Below are 10696 nucleotides of genomic sequence, written 5' to 3'. Positions count from 1 at the left end.
TATCGAAGGAAAGATAGATGGGCGGATAGAAGTGACAAGAAGACGAGGAAGAAGACGTAAGAAGATGCTGGATGACCTTGGGGACAGAAGAGGATACTGTCATTTGAAGGAGAAAGCTCTAGATCGCATTAAGTGGAGGAATTGTTTTGAAAGAGACTGTGGACCTGTCATCTTGACAGATTACTGATGATGATGATGATCTTCCGGCACATATACCGTACCCTTTACACTGTGAACCATCAAACTCTATGGACCTTGCCACCGTAGACGAAATACTCGTAGGAGAATAGAAGGAGATAGTGACAGATGAAAGTAAGGGTAAGGAGAATAAGTGTAGAAGACGGGGCAGAGGAAAGCGAAACGGAGATGAGAAGAAGGGATGGTAGCGATGGTGGTGGTAGTAGTAGTAGCAACAGTAGTTGCAGTAGAAGTAGGAATAGTAGTAACAGTAGCGGCAAGATACCAGGTAGTAGTAGTAGTAGTAGTAGTAGTAGTAGTAGCCGCAGTAGTTGCAGTAGAAGTAGTAGTAGTAACCGGTAGTACTAGGTAGTAGTAGTATCACTAGCAGTAGCAGTAGCAGTAAATAAAAGTGAGATAGTGTAAAAGGAAAAGATAAAAATGGATGGAAGAAGAAGATGGAGATGAGAGAAGCAGAGGATGAAACTAAGACGAAAAGTAACAAGATCGGGGAGGAAGATTAAGAGACTAAGAATCAGGAAGGAGGGGAAGATGTAAAAGAGAATTCGGATTACGAAGTCGGAGGAACTGATCGAGAAGAAGATAAGGGAGCAGGTTAGCATGGTTGTAGCGTTCTTAAGACGGATTCGGGAGGTGCTCCTTTCTAATCTTGACCGAAACGCCTGTTATCCTGATTTTTATGATTTTCCTCAGTTCTTCCAGGCAAAATTCTGGTATTTTTTATTTCGACGTTTTCTATCGTCTTCCGTATGACGCAATGTAACCTGGCTGCTGAGCGAGCCACAATGTGACCAACCAAAACCAAATTCACACATGTAAAAAAACGAGAATATGTACATGAGATACGAAACATGTGGCCATCTTTCCTTTCTACTATTTACTCGTAAGTAGAAATGAGCCACAACGATAAAGTAAAATTGTCCCTGTACTTAAGTACGTATTTAAGTGACTCGCCATGAAGACATATGCATGAATTGAGGTATAGCTTCACCATTCTCGACCTCGGCACTATATAGAGGGCAGTGATCAACTTCACGACCCGGCCGCTTTACCCCAGAGATAGAACCCTCACTATTGTATTGAATGAAAGACTGAGTGGGCCTCAGAGCCGGTCTGGACGCTGTGCAGTATAGAAAAATTTCTTGACCTGTCGGGAATCGAATACCGGTCATTCGCCCCATAACGAATCTCGATACCGGCTCAACAAGAATATAACGAACACTCATGCAGTTTGTGTGTCACATGAAGGCCCATTGCCCACTGCAAGAAAAGTTTGGAAGCAACTGGTAGGCCACATAAATTATACACCCATCCAAACCACAGCTGCATTTTCTGCAGTGTTTTCTTTCAAGGATGACAAGAGAGTCATTTCATGAGCTGGACTAAGGAGAACCAGAGAACCACAGAAGAGAATGAGTCGCATCCGGTGCTGTTACGCCTGCCAAGATTTCCATGTTCTTTGAGGTCATCCCAAAGAGTCTGTGTCGCCTCGCAAACCTGCGCCGGCTCCTACGCGCCTTGCTAGAGACCTGTAAACTGCTATGGAACTAGCGAGGACTCTATTTGTCTTCCAGATGGTACTGCGGGGAGCGAAAACCTCAGCCTTGGTGGGAGCAGAACGAGGGACATGATTAGGCTTTTAACTCAAACATACGAGAACACAAATAAGGGACTATGGGTCACAAGGGATCTCAGAGATAATAATGAACTATACGAAGCTCACATGCTCAAGAGGAAGTAAGACGCAGACGTTCAAACGAGGATATCATAATATGTACTTATGACGCAGACTAATGTTAATCATTCCTGCTCATATTGCTGTAACATAGGAAGGAGAAACCACGCACTCTGAAATTGTAAGGATTATTTTAGAACAGAAGGACACACCCTTTTCCTCTTAGTGCAATTGCCTGGATTCTGAACGAATGGGGCCCCTGATGGATGTAACTACGTGAAATATTAACAGCAGACACATTAGTGTTCTACAAATTTACATAAGTACACCCGCACTGCACTTATATAACTTTTACTCTATTTAAGTGATCGGAAGTCAGCGAAGTTTTAAGTCCCACACACAAAAGCATTGTTTTGTTTTTACATGGGAATTCCCATGTCCCATGACACTAGTTAGAAGTGAGTGGTCAGCTTCACACTCCTGCCGCTTTACCGTCGTGGAAAGAACCCCGGTGCCCATTGGATTGGAGGTTGGGTGAACCCCAGAGCCGATTTTGACACTGTGGAGAAGAGAAAATTATTGACCCTACCGGGACTCGAACTCCGACCCCTTGGTCGTTCAGTCCGTAGTCCATTGCTGTACCTTGGTACACTGAGGAATTTCCCAGTCTGTTAAAATAATGATAGATTAGAGGGCTCAGTCGGTAACCTGTCTGACTTGTTTTCGGCAGGCGTCCGGTTTGAATCCAACTATCATGACTGAACCCAGAATTATTGGGGTTTTTTTACTTTTTCCATCGTCCGGTATTCTAAGAAGTAGAAAACACGACGTTTCGGAAAGTGGTTCTGTTTCCATCCTCAGGTGATGGAGAGAGGCACCTACTCAGTTGGGCCCTTTAGAAATCTTTTTGGGGAGTCCAACTGAGGAGGTATCTTCCAGCCTCACCTGAAGACGGAAACAGATCCAGACGATGGAAAAGTCCAAAAACCCAGTAATTTTGTGCTATACACCATCGTCAGAACCCATTAGAATCTATTCTGACTGAAGTTTTTCGTGGTTTTTATTGGTCACTCCAGGAAAATCACGGAACAGTGTCTTAAAATTAAGTTACGACCATTCTTGTTCTCCCCTTTCCAGTTCAATGATTCATTATCACTAGCTCATTCGACAATATGCAAAAGTTGTCCCTATGCTTAATTAATTAAGCACCACGGCATGAATTGAGGTGTAGCAGCAGATTCCTTCATCACAACATCGTGTACACCTGAAGATGACCGATTAGGCCGGAGGCGAGTGAATAGTAACCGACGTTGCACATAGACGGTATAGAAGCAAAACACAAAGTCAGATCTATGTAGTGCAACACAATGATACAATTTAACGTTACGAACTGTAGTTCAGTACTGGATTCGTGTAAGTTAAGGGTTACAGTAGATTATTCTCTTCTTCTTCTACCTTTACTGATTAGGCTCCATGGCCTGTCCAATTAAGAACTAATTAAGTGTGAAACTATGAATCTTTTAGAGAGTCTGTAGGTCTCCCTGGATGAGTGATAAGCCCTGCCGCAAGCCCCCTACCTATACAGGACAACCCAAACACAATAAACGTGGACGGACATTCGTACCTCGAGAGGGATTCTAACCCAAGTGCAGTGGCGGCTCGTAGCTAAAATTAGTGGGGGTGCTGCTCCAGAAGCGCACAGTTCCATACAAAGATTTGGCTACTGACATTAAGCTTAAGGATTATATAGTGTATTGTACAAGTATAAAGAAAGAATTAAAGAAAAAAGGACTCATTATATAAATGTTATCGATAATATCAAGTGGAAATTGGGGGTGCTGCAGTTCCGCAGTGCGTATACACGAGCCGCCCCTGCCCAAGTGTTTGAGCGGGCGGAAATACTGCTTGCCTTGTAGAGGCTTTGGCGCGGCCCAAAATTAAATTATAGCTACATATTTTAGTGTAGACCTCTTTAACAAATTTAAATTTATTATGAAACATGCAGTTTAAGGGATGGAGAAGTCCTCCTGGTCTGCGTTCATTTGTCGATTGAAAATATAGCATTAAAATATTTAGACGAATAAGCAGACTGTCACAGACATATGCTGATTTTTTTTATTTTGGAACAAGTGGCTGTATATCTTTTGAAAAGGAAGAATAATTCGAGTGGCTGCCTCGTGCATGTGACCGAAATGTTGGTGTAGAGTGGATGTAGAGTGTGTTTGCATGTCTTGATCCGATAGCTACATGTCTGCTCCACAATAGGCCTTATATGCATATACACGCTTGTTATGTTGACATTGTTTCCTCCAGACTTGGGGAGTTAATGTTTACCAATAGTCCCTGATACTCGTCCCTTTATTATTCACGTCACGCTTTTTGAATGCCAAGGGAGACAAAATATGTTTTTTTTTTTTTTCCATACCCGTACATTTCGTCAAGTACTAGGCGTAATTAAATGCGATAAAGTCGGGCCAGACAACACCACAGACAAAGCATGGGTAAGTTCAAGAGAACAGGCATATGATACTAGTCCCACTTCTTTCCTGCGCCGTCGTGTGTGCAGAGCTCTTCAGTAAATTGTTCACGTACGTAAGAAAAAAGTAAAACTATCCCTGTAAAGGCTCATCCACATTACTCGTGCTCGTGCGTCAGAAGCTTACTGCTGCCGGAAAATCAGGATCTGGAGCTGACGAAGTGGACGCCCAAACTGGTTTGCATACAAAGCCTTCGCATTTCTTCACAACAGATATCAGCTCCAGATCCTGATTTTCCGGCAGCAGTAAGCTTCTGACGCACGAGCCTTAACGGACCGTGGAGGCCTATAGGTTTGTGAGACGTCGAGGCTCCCACAGAAAATCTTCCTACATACTCCTATATTTTCCAACGGACTCTTTCCACCAGGGTTACCTACCAAAAATTTGTATGCATTTTTCTTCTTTCCTATGCCTGCTACATGCTAAACCTATCTCATCGTCCTTCAATTGATCAGTCTAATATTAGTGAGAGGAGTACAAATTGTAGGTATCCCCATTTTGCAGGCGGGCAGGGATGACTCAGTCGGTATAGCTACGGGCTAGACGGCCGACTAACTTCGATTCAATTCTCATTGGGGGTTGGAGAGTTTTATCTTTTACACAGCGTCTGGACCGCCTCCAGAGCCCTATCAGCTTCATCTTTAATGGGTACCGAGGGATTTTGTTCCGGGGCAAAGAGGCGGAGGCGTGAATCTCAACAATTACCTCTATCTAGTGCCGAGGTAGGAATGATGGAGCTATACCTTTACGCCTCCACGTGTCTTCATGGCGTGATGCTTAATTAATTGTGTACAAGGACATACCTCTGTTGCTCCACAATACAGTCTTTCCAACTTCCTGTTACTTCTTCTCTCTTGGGTCCAGATAATCTCGAACAACCTCAGTCTGTATCCTTCCTCTGGACTAGAGACCAGGTTTCACACCCATACATAACTACAGGAACAATTTTAGCTCTGTGGTATATTTTAATACCTTCAGCCGTTAAAAAAAGGTAAAGTTGTCACTGTGCTAAGTAATTAAGCAGCATGCTATGAAGGCATGCGGAGGAGTGGAGGTATAGCTCCATCACCGTTGACCTGACCACTAGATGGAGGTGACTGGTCAGCTTTACGCTTCGACAGCTTTATCTCCTAGGGAAGAACCCCTGGTACCCATTGAACAAGAGGTTGGTTGGACGCTGTGAAGGAGGAGTAAAGGTTTTTCCCTTGCCGGGAATTGAACCCAGGTCGTCCAGCCCATAGCCTGACACTATTCCGACTGAACTATCTCGCCTCCTTGCGTCATTTACTTACTTACTTACTTACTTACTGGCTGATTGAGCTGAGCCCTTCTGGAGGAACCGCCAATTCTGCAGCTACTCAAGAATTTTCCAGCATTTTATGGAACCCAAAGTTTCATTACCGTATTCAAAAGAGCCCTCCACTGGTCCCTATCCTGAGCCAGATATATCCAATCCATACCATCCCATCCTATCTCTCTAAGATCCATTCTAATACTGTCCACACACCTACGTCTTGGTCTTCCCTGTGGTCTCTTTCCTTCTGGCTTTCCCCAACCAATATCCTAAACGCATTCCTCGTCTCCACTATTCGTGCTACATGACCTGCCCACCTAATCCTCCTTGACTTGATCATTCTAATTATACTTGGAGAAGAGTACAAGTTATGAAGCTCCTCATTATGCAGTTTTCTCCAACCTCCTGTCACTTCATCTCTCTTCGGTCCAAATATTCTCCTCAACACCCTGTTCTCAAACACCCTCAGTCTATGTTCCTCCCTTAATGTCAGAGACCAAATTTCACACCCATACAGAACCACAGGCAAAATTATAGTTTTGTATATTCTAATTTTTATGTTTTTGGACAGCAGACGAGAAGACAAAAGGTTCTGGACTGAATGGTAGCAAACATTACCCGAGTTCATACTCCCTTTAATTTTCTCCTGAATCAGATTTTGATTTGTTATAGTCGTTCCCAAATATCTGACCTGCACCACGTTTTCAAAACATCTGTTTCCTATCTTTATGTCATGATTTTGCCCTGCATTTTGGTGACGAGACAGTAACATATACTTAGTTTTCTGTGTTTACTTCTAGGCCAACCTCTTTCATTACACTTCCTAATATATAAATTAATAGTAACTTCCGTCAAGTGGAACAAGTTTAATATATAAGATTGCCTCTATATGTTTCGACCACTGCTGGCCACCATCAAAGGTCATAGCCAAGATACAAAAATACTATACGTGTGTGATGAAAGCGGGTTGTCGTAAGCGGATTTCTGTCATTAGAACTCGAGAATAGACTTAAATGTTAGTGTAATTAAAATACGTAAAGGTAAGGTTGGCCGGTCACGGTAGCCACGCGGTCTAAGGCATAATCTGTCTGCCCTCGCTCGGACACTGGGTTCGTGGATTCGAATCCCACTCAGGTCTGGCGTGTGAACACGTTTATTCTGTGTTTGTGTTGTCCCGTGTTTAGGTAGCGGCCTTGCGACGCACTGATCACGCGTCCAAGAAGTCCTACTGTCTGTGTGAAACAGATTACGAAACTGAATAAGAGGCCCGGGCCCTGAATGGGCTGGAAGAGATACTGAAAAAAGAAAAAGCTGACCCTGTGCTTAACTAATTAAGCATTACGCCGTGAAGACGTATGGTGGGATTGGATATATAGATCCACGTTTCTTGACCTCGGCATTAGTCGTAGGTGAGTGCTTAGCTTCGCAACCCGGCCGCTTTACCCCCGGGAAAGAGCCCCCGCCACCCATTCGCTAGAAGGCTCGAAGGGCCCTAGAGCCGGTCTGGACGAAGCGAAGGAGAGAAAATTCTTAATTTTACCGGGGCTCGAATTCTGACCCCTCTGTCGTCCAGCCTGTAGCCAGTCGCGATACGGACTGCGCTATCCCGGCTCCTTAATTAAAATAAGTTGTATTGTTTAGATAATTAGTATCAGTTGAAACCCGGTAAAAAGTATTACTTTCTAAGTACACGAATCATGTAGAGGCAGTCTTTTATATTCTCTCATTAAACGTGAAACACTTGACGTACCTTGTTGCATGTCCATGTAGATTTTAATCTTTACGTCTTTAATGTTCCTAAAACTTATGGATACTGAGTGACCACGTATTCAGTTCAACAAATTCTTGTCCCGTTTCATGACACAGACCTACCCACTGTGGTCCCCATTTGCTTTCAGAAGATTTGTCTTTGTCGTTGGTCTCCCTTGGTTTACGGCCCTCTACTTTATACGTTGTCTGGAGACCACTGAAATAGCATGGCAACAACTGCAGATGCAAGTCATCCAGTATTCCCTTACTGATCCAACCGTTTCTCCTTCCCTGCACTGTCTCCCTCTGACATCCCTAGAGATGCGACACGCCCTTGCCAATCAACGCCTCCACAAAGCGTAGATTGTTCATCCCAGGACACACTATAGCAATGTGTTTCCCCTCCCTATTTAATATACAGAATAATAACAGGGGCTTTCAATAATAACAACTGAATATGAGGAAACTACTTATGCCGAGATATCGTTATACGAAAATTTATTCTAATAAGTAACGATAAATTTATCCCTGTGCTTAAATAATTACGTACCGTGTCACAAAGACGTACGGGAGAGCGGAAATATTGCTCCGTCGTTCTTGACCTCGATACTAAAGTTGGTGGTCAGCTTTACCCTCGAGGAAATAGCCTTCTGTAATCATTGGAGATGGAGTTTGGTGGGCCCCCTGTTCGTCTGGACGCTTAGGAGAAAAGGAAAATTTTCGCTTCTGCAGAGAATCGAACCCTGGTCGTCCAGCCTGTATATTTTTTATTGCTAGTGGAGCGGGACTAAGTCCCTTGTACTGCAGCCACTTCTGGCCTATTATACCAGCCCCAGATGATAGGTGAAGGTGGTTGTGGAGCAATTGGTGGAATGAAGATTGGCAGGGGAAACCGAAGTACTTGGAGAAAACCTGCTCCAGCGCCATTTTGTCCACCACAAATCCCACTTGACCAGACCCGGGATCGAACCCGAGCAGCCGCGGTGGGAAGCCAGCGACTAACCGCTTGAGCTATGGCGCGGCCCGTCCAGCCTGTAGCTCGTAGCTATACCGACTGAGATATCCTGACTTCCTCTTTGTTCAAACATGTTATTTGTTTTTACTGTTATAAATATAATCAGATTGAGAAGGGTTACAAACGTTTCCAATTTACATGTATTATTAGCTGATAACCATTTCGCATACAGAAGGGTAAAAAAATGTATAAACACCGCTCCGTCGCCATTTTCTTTGACTGCCTTACCATTCGATAAGGTGGATCCGGCATTAGTGTGACTAGAACCGTCTTTGAGAGAGCAACACACTACACACCGTACATTTTAGGGTTGGGGCCCTGTATGTATGAGTTATTCAGTAAATTAGTCGACAGTAAAGGCAATGTGTATGAAACCTAGAGGAACAGGGCATGTAGCACGAATGGGAGAAGAGGAATGCATGTAGGATATTGGTGGGAAAGCTAGTAGTAAAGAGACCACTAGAAAGACCAAGACGTGGGTGGGTGGATAATATTAAAATTGATCTTAGGGTGATAGGATGGGCTGGTATGGAGTGGTCTCGTCTGGCTCAGGATAGGTACCAATGGAGGTCTCTTGTGAATACCGTAATAAACCTTCGGGTTCCATAAAATGCTGGGAAGTTTCTGAGTAGTTGCATAACTGGCGGCTTCTCAAGAAGGGCTCGGCTCCGTGAACTTAGTTACAGTTTTAATAGGGAACTGGATGCTCTTCACCTCACGGCCCTTACTACAACACTTCATGCTTGTGGTGAAATAATATTTCTTCTGGGAAATTGAGAATTAGATAGCTCGACAGTGGGAATAATTTTGGATCGTCCCCTTCGTGTAACTCACATATCACGTCATGTTTCTATATCAGAACAAGTAGGCTTTGTCATCGAAACAGAACATAAAACACCAAGCGCAAGTCGATTTTAGAACGAGGATCCAATAAGCGTTTACTTTCACAACTAACACAATTACAACCACTAAAACCCCCCCTTCAAAACAATCCTCCCCCTTTTTTATCCAAAAAGTGAATCATCTTATTACTGCTACATACGGGGGTGGAAGTTTCAGGGACAGGGAAATAATGCTACACACTGGGTCATTTTTACCCCCCTGTGGGATTCCATACACCCTAATCCCTCTTTGCATTCCGTCACCTCATTGGATGATACAGGATACCCGCGCTGTTCAGAGCCTCCGGAAATGTACCTGTTTGTGCGAGGATCGAGTTAAGTCCGTTCCTGTCGACGTCATGAAGTTACAGCAACCTCAAACAGAAATTTCAGCTGCCGACACCTGAGTGTGTTACGTCAGATTCACCTACGAGAGGTAGAAAATGTCTTGTTGGATTTGACTTGGGAGCGGTACATACATTCTTCCGAAACGTTGGTGGACTGCTGTTAAACAACATCTCTGCAATCCAAAATATCAGTCTAGAGAAAAAAAACAAACCTCGTGTATATGAAAACACTTAAAATGATTTTAGTGTTGTTATAATGCATAGAGCCGATCACAGTGGCCTCGCGGTCTAAGACATGAACACTCTTCACCCTCTCGAACGCTGGGATTGTGGATTCGAATCCCACTTCAGGCATTGGTGTCTGTATGCGTTTATTCTGTCTTGTGTTGTTCTGTGAGTAGGTAGGGGCCTTGCGACGGGCTGATCCCCCGTCAAAGGAGTCCTACCGACTGAGTATAGAATTAAGAAACTGAAAAAGCGGCCAAGGTTCATAAGGGCTATAGAGCCATAGATAGATAATAGTGCATAGTGCACTGCGTGTAATTACAGAACTAAATACAAAAGCTATTGATATTTTTGCGTCTTGTGATGGAAATGCATGTAATGAGGAGGCTCTATTCGTTTTCTTGCGTCTATCATTTTCCAAATAACATAATTCGGATTGAACTTGACATAGAAATTAGTATAGCACTCAATTTAGTTTTGGAAATTTTATTAGTAGCGTGACAGACACTCGGACTGTTTCACTGAGATGAAGACCGCTTGCATCTAACCAGAGAAATTAAGCCTGTTTTAAATCGTATACGTAATGAAACATGGAAGTCAATATTGATAAAGTAAATTTAAGTCTGAATGAGGGAGCCAGGATAGCTCAGTCGGTTTAGTGAATGGCTACGGGCTGGACGATCGGGGTTCGATTCCCGGCAGTGGGCAGAAACATTTCTCTTCTCCACAGTGTCCAGAACAACTCTAGGGTTCACAGCCTTCTATCCGATGAGTA

The sequence above is a fragment of the Cryptotermes secundus genome, unplaced genomic scaffold (genome assembly GCF_002891405.2).
Source record: "Cryptotermes secundus unplaced genomic scaffold, Csec_1.0 scaffold399, whole genome shotgun sequence".
Lineage (NCBI taxonomy): Eukaryota > Metazoa > Arthropoda > Insecta > Blattodea > Kalotermitidae > Cryptotermes > Cryptotermes secundus.
The sequence above is the reverse complement of the archived record's forward strand: the minus strand, read 5'-3'. Positions refer to the sequence as shown.